We start from the raw sequence: 13,016 nt of genomic DNA, 5'->3' as shown, positions 1-13,016 counted from the left end.
GCATCAGGGGGGCCAGAGCATTAGAGCTTCAGCTTCAGCATCTGTCCTTCCAATAAATATTCAGGGTTGATTTCCTTTAGGATTGACTGGCTTGATCTCCTTCCATTCCAGGGGAGTATCAAGAGTCTTTGCCAGCACCATAATTCAAAAGCATCAATTTTTCGGTGCTCAGCCTTCTTTATGGTCCAACTCTCACATCCGTACAACTACTGGAAAAACCATAGTTTTGGCTATACAGACCTTTTACATTTCATCAATTGTTTACTAATGTCCTTTCTCTGGTTCAGGGATTCAATCCTAGATAAATTTTTGCATGTAGTGTTATGTGTTCTTTAATGTGGATGGGTTAAATTTTTCTATGCTTTTTACTGTCTTGCAGTTTTTGAGAAGTTTTGTAGAATGACCCAATTTGGGTTTGTTTGTTGTTTTCTCATGATTGAATTCAGGTTATGTGGGGGTTTTTTTTGGACAGGAATACCACAGAACTGATGTTGTGTCTTTCCCATTTTTTCATATTGGAAAGGACTTGATGTGAATATTTCCATCACTGCTGCTGTTCACTTTTGATCACTGATTAAGGTGGTGCCTGCTGGGGCTCTCCTTTGTAAAATTACTGTTTTTCTTCTTATGTTTAATAAGTATCATATGGGGAAACACCTTGGGACTATGTGAATATTTCTCATTCTATTTTTACATAGTGATGTACGTAATAGTGATAATAGCATCTATTAATGATTTTTCCCTGCAGTAATTATTACCGTGGTGTTTGCCAAATGGTGATTTTTCTGCTTCAATCATTCTTTCTATATTTATAGTTAGAATTTTACTTTAATGAAGAACTTTCCCAAATAATTAGTATCACTATGGATTGTAGATTCTTATATTAATTCAGGGATATAAATACTTACTATAATTTATTTTGATGTATTCACTGTCTCACATTTGACCAGTGTGTTTCCCTTCAGGCTGGTGCTTATATTCATTTGACATGTCCCCATTATTTTTGGTGTAGTTCCTTACTTTCTGACAGTACAAAGTATTCCAGGATTTTTTGGTACCTTCCCCATGTCAACCATTTCTTCAAGGAGCCAGTTTTTTTTTTTTTTTTTTTAATTGGAGAATGGTATTTAGAGACCAAAATCTGAGTGTTGGGTGTGCCTTTTGGTACTCGAGTGTCATTGCTTCTAGATCTTCTTACGATAGAGCTAGTTATATATGTTTCATTATACACAGCACACACATTCACACACACACACACGTACACACTCACAGTACACATAAAAATAGTTCTGGGATTGATAATCTATGTCCTTTTGGAAAATAAGCATGCTAATGAGAGGATAATATTTATGTCTTGTTCTTTTGGTGTCTAGCATTATAGTGTGTAGTCAAAATACTGTTTTACAAAATTACTTAGGTTACAAAGATGCTGCTCTGCTAGTGTTGTCCTTTGTAAAGTTATTGTTTTTCTTTTTGTGCTTGGTAAGTATTATGGGAGAGATACTTTCAGACTGACTATGTGAATAGTTTTTTCCTTCCCTCCTCCTTTGGTGTGGTCATGTGATTTTTTCATACAGTTAGGCTTATTTCTGTTTGTACTTATTTCACTTTGGGTCTTCCCCAATTCTTGTTGACTTTGATTCTTTTTCTAAGCCTGTAGAATGTTAATATAGTTCTAAAAGTCAGAATCATACAAAAAGGTGTATTTATTTAGAGTTTTAATTCATTTTTATTGGAGTAGAGTTGCTTTACAATGTTGTGTTAGTTTCCACTGTACAGCAAGGTTAATCAGCTATATGTATACATATATCCCTCTTTCTTGGATTTCCTTCCCTTCCAGGTCGCCACAGAGCACTAACAGAGTTTCCTGAGCTATACAATAGGTTCTCATTAGTTATCTCTTTTATACTTAGTATCAATAGTGTATGTATTTCAATCCTAATCTCTCAATTCATCCCACACCCCCGCTCCCCACCTGGTCTCCATATGTTTGTTCTCTACACCTGTGCAAAAGGTATATTTAGAAAGGTGTCACATTATATCATCCCTTGTACTCCTTTTTCATTTTCTCCTCATTTACACTATTTTATATGATTTTACCAACCTGTTCAGTTATTTACTGTTTTACTACCTGATTTGTCGGTTTTTAATGGTATCCCAACTGTTGCCTATTACAGAATCAATGAGCTTATTCTACTTTCCTTTTCCCATTTTTGTTGCATTATTTCCATTGTGTCATAATGTATAATATTTAAACATTAATCTTTCACTGTCATCTTCACCTTTTTAGTGTTTGATACAGTTCAGTTCAGTCTCTCAGTCGTGTCCAACTCTTTATGACCCCATAGACTGCAACATGCCAGGCTTTCCTGTCCATCACCAACTCACAGAGCTTGCTCAAACTCATGTCCATTGAGTTGGTGATGCCATCCAACCATCTCATCCTCTGTCGTCCCTTTCTCTTCCTGCCTTGCCTTCAATCTTTCCCAGGATTGATCAATTTAGACACCTGAAAATAACATCAGTCCTTTTGGTGGTTTCCCCAGTCATTTCTTGGGTGAATGAAGTGTTAGTAGATTTTTCAAGAGTGCCTTTTAAGTACTGAATTCCTAAGGTCTTGTGTATTTAGAACTATTTTTTATAGTCTTCACATTTGATACAGGAATAGTTGGCTGGGCATAAAATCCATGGTTCACACCTTTATTTTTTAAAAAAGGCTGTTCCATTATTGCCTTGCTTTGTGTATTGTGGACGCCATTCTAATTCCTTTACCTTTGCAAGTTATTTGATTTTTGCCTGGAGAGTTTAAGAGGACTTTTTTTTTTTCTTTTCTTTGAAGTCTCATACAGTTTAAAAGATCGACTGGAGATTTGATTGTTCTGGGTTAATTTTCCCAGATACCTGGCATGCCTTTTCAATATGTAGATTCAGATCTTCATTTACTTTTGGACAATTTTAGACACTTTTGAACAATTATAGTTTCAAATGTTAGTTCTGTTTGATTGTTTGATTTTGCTTTTCTTCTCTGGGGACTCCAGTTCTATATAAGTCATTCTTTCTTGTCTTCCACTTCTATTGCTTCCTCTCTTGACCCTTTACATTTTTTAATTTTTATCATTTTTATTTTCTTGACTGCTTTTCCGTCTTTCTTCAATGCCTCTTACTACATTTCATTTGAGTCTATTCTTTGACAGTTGGGTTTACTCCTCATTTTGGATATTAGTACTTTTTACTTTCTAGAATTTAATTATCCTTCGTTTCATTTCTCATTATATTTTGCCTAATTTTTCTTTGTACAATTTGAATTCCTATTTCAAGGTGATTTTTTTTATATCCCCAAGTTTTGTTTGAGTATATATTTAATTCTGTTTGGAGTGTTGTTTTCTTTTGTTTCTTTTTGTTTGTTTTGGAGGTGTAATTCATTTGCTGAGATGTATTTTTTTGGTAACTTTGTGTAGAATTGATTTCTTTTTGTGTATTTAGTATGTGGGTTTTGGGTAGTTTATGAGATTCATAATTCAGTGGCAACCTCTTCTATCACTGTAGCAAAGTCCAGTTCTTTAATAATTTTTTTTTTTTATGGTGGTCCGGAGAGTGTTTGTATGTCCTCTGATTTTTTTTTTTAAAAATTCACTTTTGACTGCACTGGGTCACTGTTGCTGTGCAAGGGCTTTCTCTAGTTGTGGTGAGCAGGGGCTACTCTCTAGCTGTGGCACGCAAGACCCAGAATGTGCGGGCTTCGGTAGTTGTGGCTTGTGGGCTCCCGAGTACAGGCTCAGTAGTTATTGCACATGGGCTTAGCTGCTCTGAGGCATGTGGAATCTTCCTGGACCAAGGATTGAACCTGTGTCTCCTACAATGGTAGGCAGATTCTTTGCCACTGGACCACCTGGAAAGTCCTGTCTTCTGAATTTTGCTTTGTTCTTTTTTGTCCTGAGGATGCTAACTTTTCCCATTGCTTCTCTTCCTCTTCACCTGCTTGTTGCCAAAGGGTGCTGCTCCCCTCCTTTTTGCCTTTTTCTCCTCTAAAAGCCACTTTGAAGATAGCCACTTCAGATCATGTGTACATTTAAGTCCCTGTCTAGCAGTCGGTGACTGGATCATGCTTTAATATTTATAAAATTGGGGGATTTACTTTTTCTGGTGGTGGTTATAAAGCAATCTTAGCTTTATAATCTAGCTGCAAGCTCCTTCTCTGTGTCCTTCTGTTGTTGTTGGACTGCTCTCGCTTACTGTGAAGGCTTGTGGCAGGAGCATGAGTGATTACTCACTGGGATTTGATGTCTTTTCTTTTTTACTTACTGTTATTTTGGAGTCTGGGCATTCTGTGGCTTCTAGTTGTATGGAGGGCATGGATTTTGTGTTTTGTCTTTCTTATTGTTCTGTGTTGTTTGTGGAGGATGTATGGAGAAACGCAAATCTAGGCAGCCTCTATGGAGCTATCTGAAAACTCTTGGGTAAATGATTAACTCATTGAACTTAGTTTCCTAATGTGTAAAATGGGGACAGTAATTTTACCTACTTGATAGAGATTTCATGATGGTTAAATGAGATAATATTGATAAAGTGTTTAGAACACTACCTGTCACATGAGTGCTCAAAATTGTTAGTCGCCATTGTTATCATTAATGTATGGATGCGATATTTGCTCAAATACTGCTGTAGATACTGGTTTGGAATTAAATGCCTGATACTATCTAAGGTTGATCCCTCCTGTAATCCTGTGTACCTCATTTTCTTCTGCCTTTTTATGGACTGTGGTTCTGTAACTGTGGTATAGGTCCTGCATATCTGTTCTTTTGTTTTACTGACTTCCTCCTGTTGCCATGCAAACAAGCCTAAGCCATCTTAAATTTTTTTTCCTACTGATTCATTTCCCCTTCTAACTCTGTACTCTGTTTCTCTGCTCCATGTTGTAGTAGAACTTGTCCGTATAGCTGCCTGTATTATACTGGTTGTCTCCATTTTCACCTCTCCCATTCTTTCCCTTCATGTGGTCTTTTATCCCCCACTACTCTACTGAAGTGGTTCTTACCAAGGTTATTCTTTATATCTGTTATATCTGTATCTTTTCAAATCCATTGTTACTTCTCTGTGCTGACCTGGTAGAACCATTCCTTTTTTTGTTATTGCTGTTTTAAAATCATTTTGAAGCCCCTCAGATACAAAAAATATTTGAAATAATATAATGGACATGTGTATTTGTCATGTAGCTTCTAGAATGAAAAGCTAGAGTCATCTAGCTTCAGTTCAATTGAACTTGTGTCCTTTCCCAACTAAGCTGCTCCTATCTGAAAGGTCAGTTTTCATTCCAGTCACAAAAAAAGGCAATGCCAAAGAATGTTCAAACTACCACACAGTTGCACTCATCTCACATGCTAGCAAAATAATGGTCAAAATTCTCCAAGCTAGGCTTCAACAGTATGTAAATAGAGAACTTCCAGATGTTGTAGCTGGATTTAGAAAAGGCAGAGGAACCAGAGATCAAATTGCCAATATCTGCTAGATCACAGAAAAACTAAGAGAATTCCAGAAAAAACATCTGCTTCTGCTTCACTGACTACACTAAAGCCTTTGACTGTGTGGATCACAACAAACTGTGGAAAATTATTCAAGAGATGGGAATACCAGACACCTTGCCTACCTCCTGGGAAATCTGTATGCAGGTCAAGAAGCAACAGTTAGAAATGGACATGGAACAACAGACTGGTTCCAAATTGAGAAAGGAGTACGTCAAGGCTGTATATTGTTACCCTGCTTATTTAACTTATATGAGGAGTACATCATGCAAAAGGCTGGGCTGGATGAATCACAAGCTGGAATCAAGATTGCAGGGAGAAATATCGACAATTTCAGAAATACAAATGATACCACTCTAATGACAGAAAGAGAAGAGGAACTAAAGAGCCTCTTGATGAAAGTGAAATAAGAGAGTGAAAAAGCTGGCTTAAAACTCAACATTCAAAAAGCAAAAATCGTGGCATCTGGTCTCATCACTTCATGGGAAATAGATGGGGAAACAATGGAAAGAGTGACAAAGTTTCTTTTCTTGGGCTCCAAAATCACTGCAGGTGGTGACTGCAGCTATGAAATTAAAAGACACTTGCTCCTTGGAAGAAAAGCTGTGGAAAGCCTAGATAGCATATTAAAAAGTGGAGACATGTCTTTGCTGACAAAGGTCTGAATACTCAAAGATACGGTTTTTCTAGTAGTCATGTATGGATGTGAAGGTTGGACCATAAAGAAAGCTGAGTGCCAAAGAACTAATGCTTTTGAACTGTGGTGCTGGAGAAGACTCTTGAGAGTCCCTTGGATGGATAGCAAGGAGATCAAACCAGTCAATCCTAAAGGAAATCAGTCCTGAATATTCACTGGAAGGACTGATGCTGAAGCTGAAGCTCCAGTACTTTGGCCACCTGATGGGAAGAAGTAACTTATTGGAAAAGACCCTGATACTGGGAAAGATTGAAGGTAGGAGGAGAAGGGGATGACAGAGGATGAGATGGTTGGATGGCATTACTGGCTCTTGGTTGGATGGCATCACCAGCTTGATGGACATGAGTTTGGATATGAGTCTGGAAGTTAGTGATGGAGAGAAGCCTGGCATGCTGCAGTCCATGGGGTTGCAGAGTTGGACACGACTAACTGACTGAACTGAACTGAACTGAGCTGCTTTTATGCTCCCAGATGTAGCCACTATACTAAATTGGTATTTTTGTCCCCCACCTCCCCTCCCACCACTTTTTTGTATTTTTGCTACATATATATCTTCCTACATAAAATGTAGTGGTTTCATATTTTAATGCTCACATTAAAGTGATTATGCCTACATATCTTCTTTTCCAATATGTTCTTTTTATTCAGGATTTTGTTATAAGAATCTTTTTTGTTGTCACACAGGGCCTAGTATTTGTATTTTAATCATAGTATAGTGTTACATTGTATAAACAGACTACAGTTTATCCATTATCCTGTAGTTGGACTCCTAAGTTGTTTCCACTTTTCAGTGGTTACAAACAGTCCTGTGAACAGTCCTCATAGGTCAGTTAGTCAGTTTGGTCAGACAGTCATGTCAAAGTGTCCTGTCTGACTTTTGGCAACCCCATGGACTGCAGCACACCAGGCTTCCCTGTTCATCACCAACTCCAGGAGCTTGCTCAAACTCATGTCCATCGAGTCTGTGATGCCACTGAATCATTTCATCCTCTTTCTCATCCTCTTTTTTCTCCTGCCGTCAGTCTTGCCCAGTATCAGGGTCTTTTCAAATGAGTCAGTTCTTCCCATCAGGTGGCCAAAGTATTGGAGCTTCAGCTTCAGCATCAGTCCTTCCAATGAATTTTCAGGACTGATTTCCTTTAGGATTGACTGGTTTGACCTTGCAGTCCAACGGACTCTCAAGAGTCTTCTCCAACACCACAGTTCAAAAGCATCAGTTCTTCAGCACTCAACTTTTTTTATGGTCCAACCTCCACATCCATACATAACTACTGGAAAAACCATAGCTTTGACTAGATGGACCTTTGTCGGTAAAGTAATGTCTCTACTTTTTAATATACTGTCTAGGTTGGTCATAGGTTTTCTTCTAAGGAGCAAGCATCTTTTAATTTCATGGCTACAGGCACCATCTGCAGTGATTTTGGAGCCCAAGAAAATAAATTCTGTCACTGTTTCCATTGTTTCCCCATCTATTTGCCATGACGTGATGGGACTGGATGCCATGACCTTTGATTTTTGAATGTTGAGTTTTAAGCCAACTTTTTCACTCTCCTCTTTCACTTTCATCAAGGGGCTCTTTAGTTCCTCATCGCTTTCTGCCATATGACTAGTGTCATATGGTGCCACTGATGACAGGTTATTGCTATTTCTCCTTGCAGTCTTGATTCCAGCTTGTGCTTTATCCAGCCTGGCATTTCGTATGATGTACTTCTGATATAAGTTAAATAAGCAAGGTGGTCATATACAGCCTTGACGTACTCCTTTCTCAATTTGGAACCAGTCCGTTGTTCCATGTCCAGTTCTAGCTATTGCTTCTTGACCTGCAGACAGATTTCCCAGGAGGCAGGTAAGGTGGTCTGGTATTCCCACCTCTTGAAGAATTTTCCACAGTTTGTTGTGATCCACACAGTCAAAGGCTTTAGTGTAGTCAGTGAAGCAGAAGTAGATGTTTTTCTGAAATTCTCTTGGTTTTTCTGTGATTTAGCAGATGTTGGCAATTTGATCCCTAGTTCCTCTGCCTTTTCTAAATCCAGCTAGAACATCTGGAAGTTCTCGATTCACATACTGTTGAAACCTAGCTTGGAGAATTTTGAGCATTGCTTTGCTAGCGTGTGAGATGAATGCAACTGTGTGGTAGTTTGAGCATTCTTTGGCATTGCTTTTCTTTGGGATTGGAATGAAAACTGACCTTTTCCAGTCCTGTGGTCACTGCTTAGTTTTCCAAATTTGCTGGCATATTGAGTGCAGCATTTTCACAGCATCATCTTTTAGGAGTTGAAATAGCTCAACTGAGATTCCATCACCTCCACTAGCTTTGTTTATAGCGATGCTTTCTAAGGCCCACTTAACTTCACATTCCCGGGTGTCTGGCTCTAGGTGAGCAATCACAGCATTGTGGTGATCTGGGTCATTCAGATATTTTTTAGTATAGATCTTCTGCATATTCTTGCCACTTCTTCTTAGTATCTTCTGCTTTTGTTAGCTCCATACCATTTCTGTCCTTTATTGTGCCCATGGGAAAAGCAAGAGAGTTCCAGAAAAACATCTATTTCTGCTTTATTGACTATGCCAAAGCCTTTGACTGTGTGGATCACAATAAACTGTGGAAAGTTCTGAAAGAGATGGGAATACCAGACCACCTGATCTGCCTCTTGAGAAACTTGTATGCAGGTCAGGAAGCAACAGTTAGAACTGGACATGGAACAACAGACTGGTTCCAAATAGGAAAAGGAGTTCGTCAAGGCTGTGTGTTGTCACCCTGTTTATTTAACTTATATGCAGAGTACATCATGAGAAACACTGGACTGGAAGAAACACAAGCTGGAATCAAGATAGCTGGGAGAAATATCAATAACCTCAGATATGCAGATGACACCACCCTTATGGCAGAAAGTGAAGAGGAACTAAAAAGCCTCTTGATGAGTGAAAGTGAAAGTGGAGAGTGAAAAAGTTGGCATAAAGCTCAACATTCAGAAAACGAAGATCATGGCATCTGGTCCCACCACTTCATGGGAAATAGATGGGGAAACAGTGGAAACAGTGTCAGACTTTATTTTTCTGGGCTCCAAAATCACTACAGATGGTGACTGCAGCCATGAAATTAAAAGACGCTTACTCCTTGGAAGGAAGGTTATGACCAACCTAGATAGCATATTCAAAAGCAGAGATATTACTTTGCCAACAAAGGTTCGTCTAGTCAAGGCTATGGTTTTTCCAGTGGTCATGTATGGATGTGAGAGTTGGACTGTGAAGAAGGCTGAGCGCCGAAGAATTGATGCTTTTGAACTGTGGTGTTGGAGAAGAGTCTTGAGAGTCCCTTGGCCTGCAAGGAGATCCAACCAGTCCATTCTGAAGGAGATCAGCCCTGGGATTTCTTTGGAAGGAATGATGCTGAAGCTGAAACTCCAGTACTTTGGTCACCTCATGCGAAGAGTTGACTCATTGGAAAAGCCTCTGATGCTGGGAGGGACTGGGGGCAGGAGGAGAAGAGGACGACAGAGGATGAGATGGCTGGATGGCATCACTGACTCGATGGATGTGAGTCTGAGTGAACTCTGGGAGTTGGTGATGGACAGGGAGGCCTGGTGTGCTGCGATTCATGGGGTCGCAAAGAGTCGGACACGACTGAGCGACTGATCTGATCTGATCTGATCTTGTATGAAATGTTCCCTTGGTATCTCTAATTTTCTTGAAGAAATCTCAACTCTTTCCCATTCTATTGTTGTCATGGGTAGATCCTTATATGTATGTTTTCTTGAAGAGATCTCTAGTCTTCTCCATTCTTTTTCCTCATATGTATGCTTTTGTTTGGAATACCTGTAAGTAAATATCCTAGGTTATAATGTATCTAATTAGACTCTTTTTTTGAAACACCTTGTTCTAGACTTCCATAATGCCACAGTTGTCTGGTTTCCATTTTACTTCATTAACCAGACATTCTCAATCTCTTTTTTCTGGACCCTCATTCCTTAGGCTCTGTTTTCTATCTTCCCATTTCTTATGATCTTTGTCAAATGCAATTCAGTCATGTAACTGCTGTGCTTAAAGTGCTTCAGAGCCCCCTGCTGCCTCTAAAGTCCAAGGTCTGTATCATCGACAAAACCATACACAATTAGCTCCCTGTGTGTATCAGCTCCTACCTCTTTTCCAAAGGATCCTGGAGAGCATCTCAAGCAGACTGCTGTTTCCTTACACTGTTCCTCTGTTAACAGTTGTCTTTCCCTTCATTCCTTACCTGCCTAGTAAACTTGCTCATTTTAAAAGATAACTCCTAATGTCCCCCTTTCAGGGAAGCTTTCCCTGGTATTCTCAGGCAGAAGTAAGCCTTCCCTTCTCTTTGTTCTCTTAGCAGTTTGTTCCTTATTTGCACTCTAATAGTGATTTGTTCAGCCAACAAATATATAGTGATTGCCTGCTATGTGTTAGAAATTGTTCTAGAAATTGGGGCTAGAACAGTACACAAGATGGACAAGGTCCTTATTTTCAAGGAGTCTACATTCCAGAGGGTAGGAAAGAGAAAAAAATAAGCAAACAAACATTATTTCAGTTATAAATGGTACTATGATGAAATAAAACCAGACAGTGTGGTAATGTGATTCAGCATGTGTGTGTTGGGTGGGGGAAGTGTTGTTCGATGGGGGTGACACCTCAGATTGAGTAAGATGCTGTTTGATGTTGTTTGAACTGAGACTTGAAAGGTAAGAAGGAACCAGCCATGTAGAGATTGGAAAGAACATTTTAAGCAGAAAGAATGGCAAGTGCAGTGGCCTTAGAGTCGATGTGTTTGGCATATTTTAAGTGTATGTGTTTGGTTGTCAGGCAGGAACATAATGAGGAGGCGGGCAGGGAGCTGTGTGAAATCAAATCTGAGAAGTAGACAGGGCCAGATCAAAAAGGGCTTACAGGAAAGATTCGCTGATTATATTTTAAGTGTAGTAGGAGGCCATTGGAAAATGTTAAGTGAGACAGTGACCTATCAGTTTGGCTGGTATGAGAATACTAGGAGGATGAGAGGGACACCAGAGACCATTAGGGGTTGTTGCCTACTGCAAGCGAAAAGAGTTGGTGGCTTGGAATACTGTGGTATTTCAGTGTCCATGGAAAGAAATGGAGTAACTTAGAATCTATTTTAGAGGTAGGCTGACAGGACTTGCTGATGGATTGAATGTGTTGGCTTTAAGGAGGGATGGAATCAAGGAAAGGACTCCTTGGCTTTTCTTGAGTAACTAGGTGGCGAGTAATGTCATTTACTGACATGTGGATGAATGGTGGTGGCGGCAGTGATGAGATCGTTCTGTGGTGGGGAGGGAATTAAAATTTATGTTTTAGATATTTTAAGTTGGATATATCTTCCCTGGTGGCTCAGAGGTTAAAGTGTCTGCCTCCAGTGCGGGAGGCCCCACGTTCGATCCCTGGGTCGGGAAGATCCCCTGGAGAAGGAAATGGTAACCCATTCCAGTATTGTTGTCTGGAGAATCCCATGGATGGAGAAGCCTGGTAGGCTACAGTCCACAGGGTCACAAAGAGTCGGACACGACTGAGCGACTTCATTTACTTACTTACGTACTTAAGTTGGATGTGCCTCTTAGGTGGCTTTCCCATGTGGCACAGTGGTAAAGAATCTGCCCGCCAGTGCAGGAGATACAAGAGATATGGGTTCAATCCATGGGTCAGGAAGATCCCCTGGAGGAGGAAACGGCAACCCAGTTCAGTATTATTGCCTGGAAAATCCCATGGACAGAAGAGCCTGGCGGGCTACAGTCCATGGGGTCACAGAGTCGGACACAGGTCAGCACAGCACACACATACACATGCCTCTTAAGGCTGCAATGTATGGACAGCAAGGAGGCAGTTGGCTATACGGCTCTGAAGGTCAGGGATTGTCTTAGTCTGTCTTAGGCTCAAACAACAAACATCTATTTCTCACAGTTGCAGAGGCTGGAAGTCTGAGATCAGGGATCTAGCATGGGTGGGTTCTGAGATGCTCTTCCAGATTGCAGACAGCCAGTTTCTCCTAAATCCTTACATGGTGGAAAGCGAGCAAGGGAGCTCCCTAATATCTTCTTTTAAAGGCAGTAATTAGACTCTACCCTTGTGACCTCATTACCTCCCAAAGGTCCCACCTCCAACTACCATCCCATTGGGAGTTGATTTCAAAATAGGAATTTTGGAGGGACATAAGCAATCAGTCTATAACAGGAATAGTGATAGGTAATTTCAGGAATTGCGAACTGACTGATTGTATTTTAAAGCTATGAGACTGAGTAAAATAACCTAGGGTTTGTGTATGGATGGAGAGAAAAGAGGGCTGAGGGTAGTGCATTGGATACTGCAGCCTTCGGAGAATGAGAGGCTGGGTGGTAAGAGGGAGTCATAGAAGATGATAGAAGGAAGGAGTATCAATACTATCGTGCTTCTTAGAGTTACAGTATAATAAAGGCACACATGTGATCACTGGATTTGACTCCCTGGAAGTCACTGTGATAATGGTAAGAGCACCTTTATGGCATTTCAGGGGCCATAAGGTGGAATTTCACTCATTCCTTTAACTACTTACATATTTGTCTCCTCCTCTAGACCATATGCTAGCTAGTCCTTTTTATTTCTAGGGTTCAGCATATATAGTAGATGGTATATAAATATTTGCCTACATGTTTTGTTTTTACAGTGCAGTTTAAAGAATAATATACAGTTTAACCCTTATTTAGGATGCTTTTGGACTGCCCCTTCCCACCAGTTTTTATCAGCTCAGCCATAAGCTTGAGAATGATAAATTAAAGGAAACGTGATAAGAGAGGCAA

General features: G+C 39.9%; 1 protein-coding gene across 9 annotated transcripts in view; it reads left to right on the top strand.

Annotated features, from left to right (window-relative positions):
* ZMAT3 (zinc finger matrin-type 3) overlaps positions 1-13,016 on the top strand; it is a 38,968-nt gene that overhangs the window by 11,895 nt on the left and 14,057 nt on the right. The gene's annotated exons all lie outside the window — the stretch shown is intronic.

The sequence above is a fragment of the Bos grunniens genome, chromosome 1 (genome assembly GCF_055505025.1).
Source record: "Bos grunniens cultivar Pamir isolate PY7600 chromosome 1, Bosgru_T2T1.0, whole genome shotgun sequence".
Taxonomy (NCBI): domain Eukaryota; kingdom Metazoa; phylum Chordata; class Mammalia; order Artiodactyla; family Bovidae; genus Bos; species Bos grunniens.
Note: the sequence above shows the minus strand (reverse complement) of the source record. Positions and strands in the feature narration are given on the sequence as shown.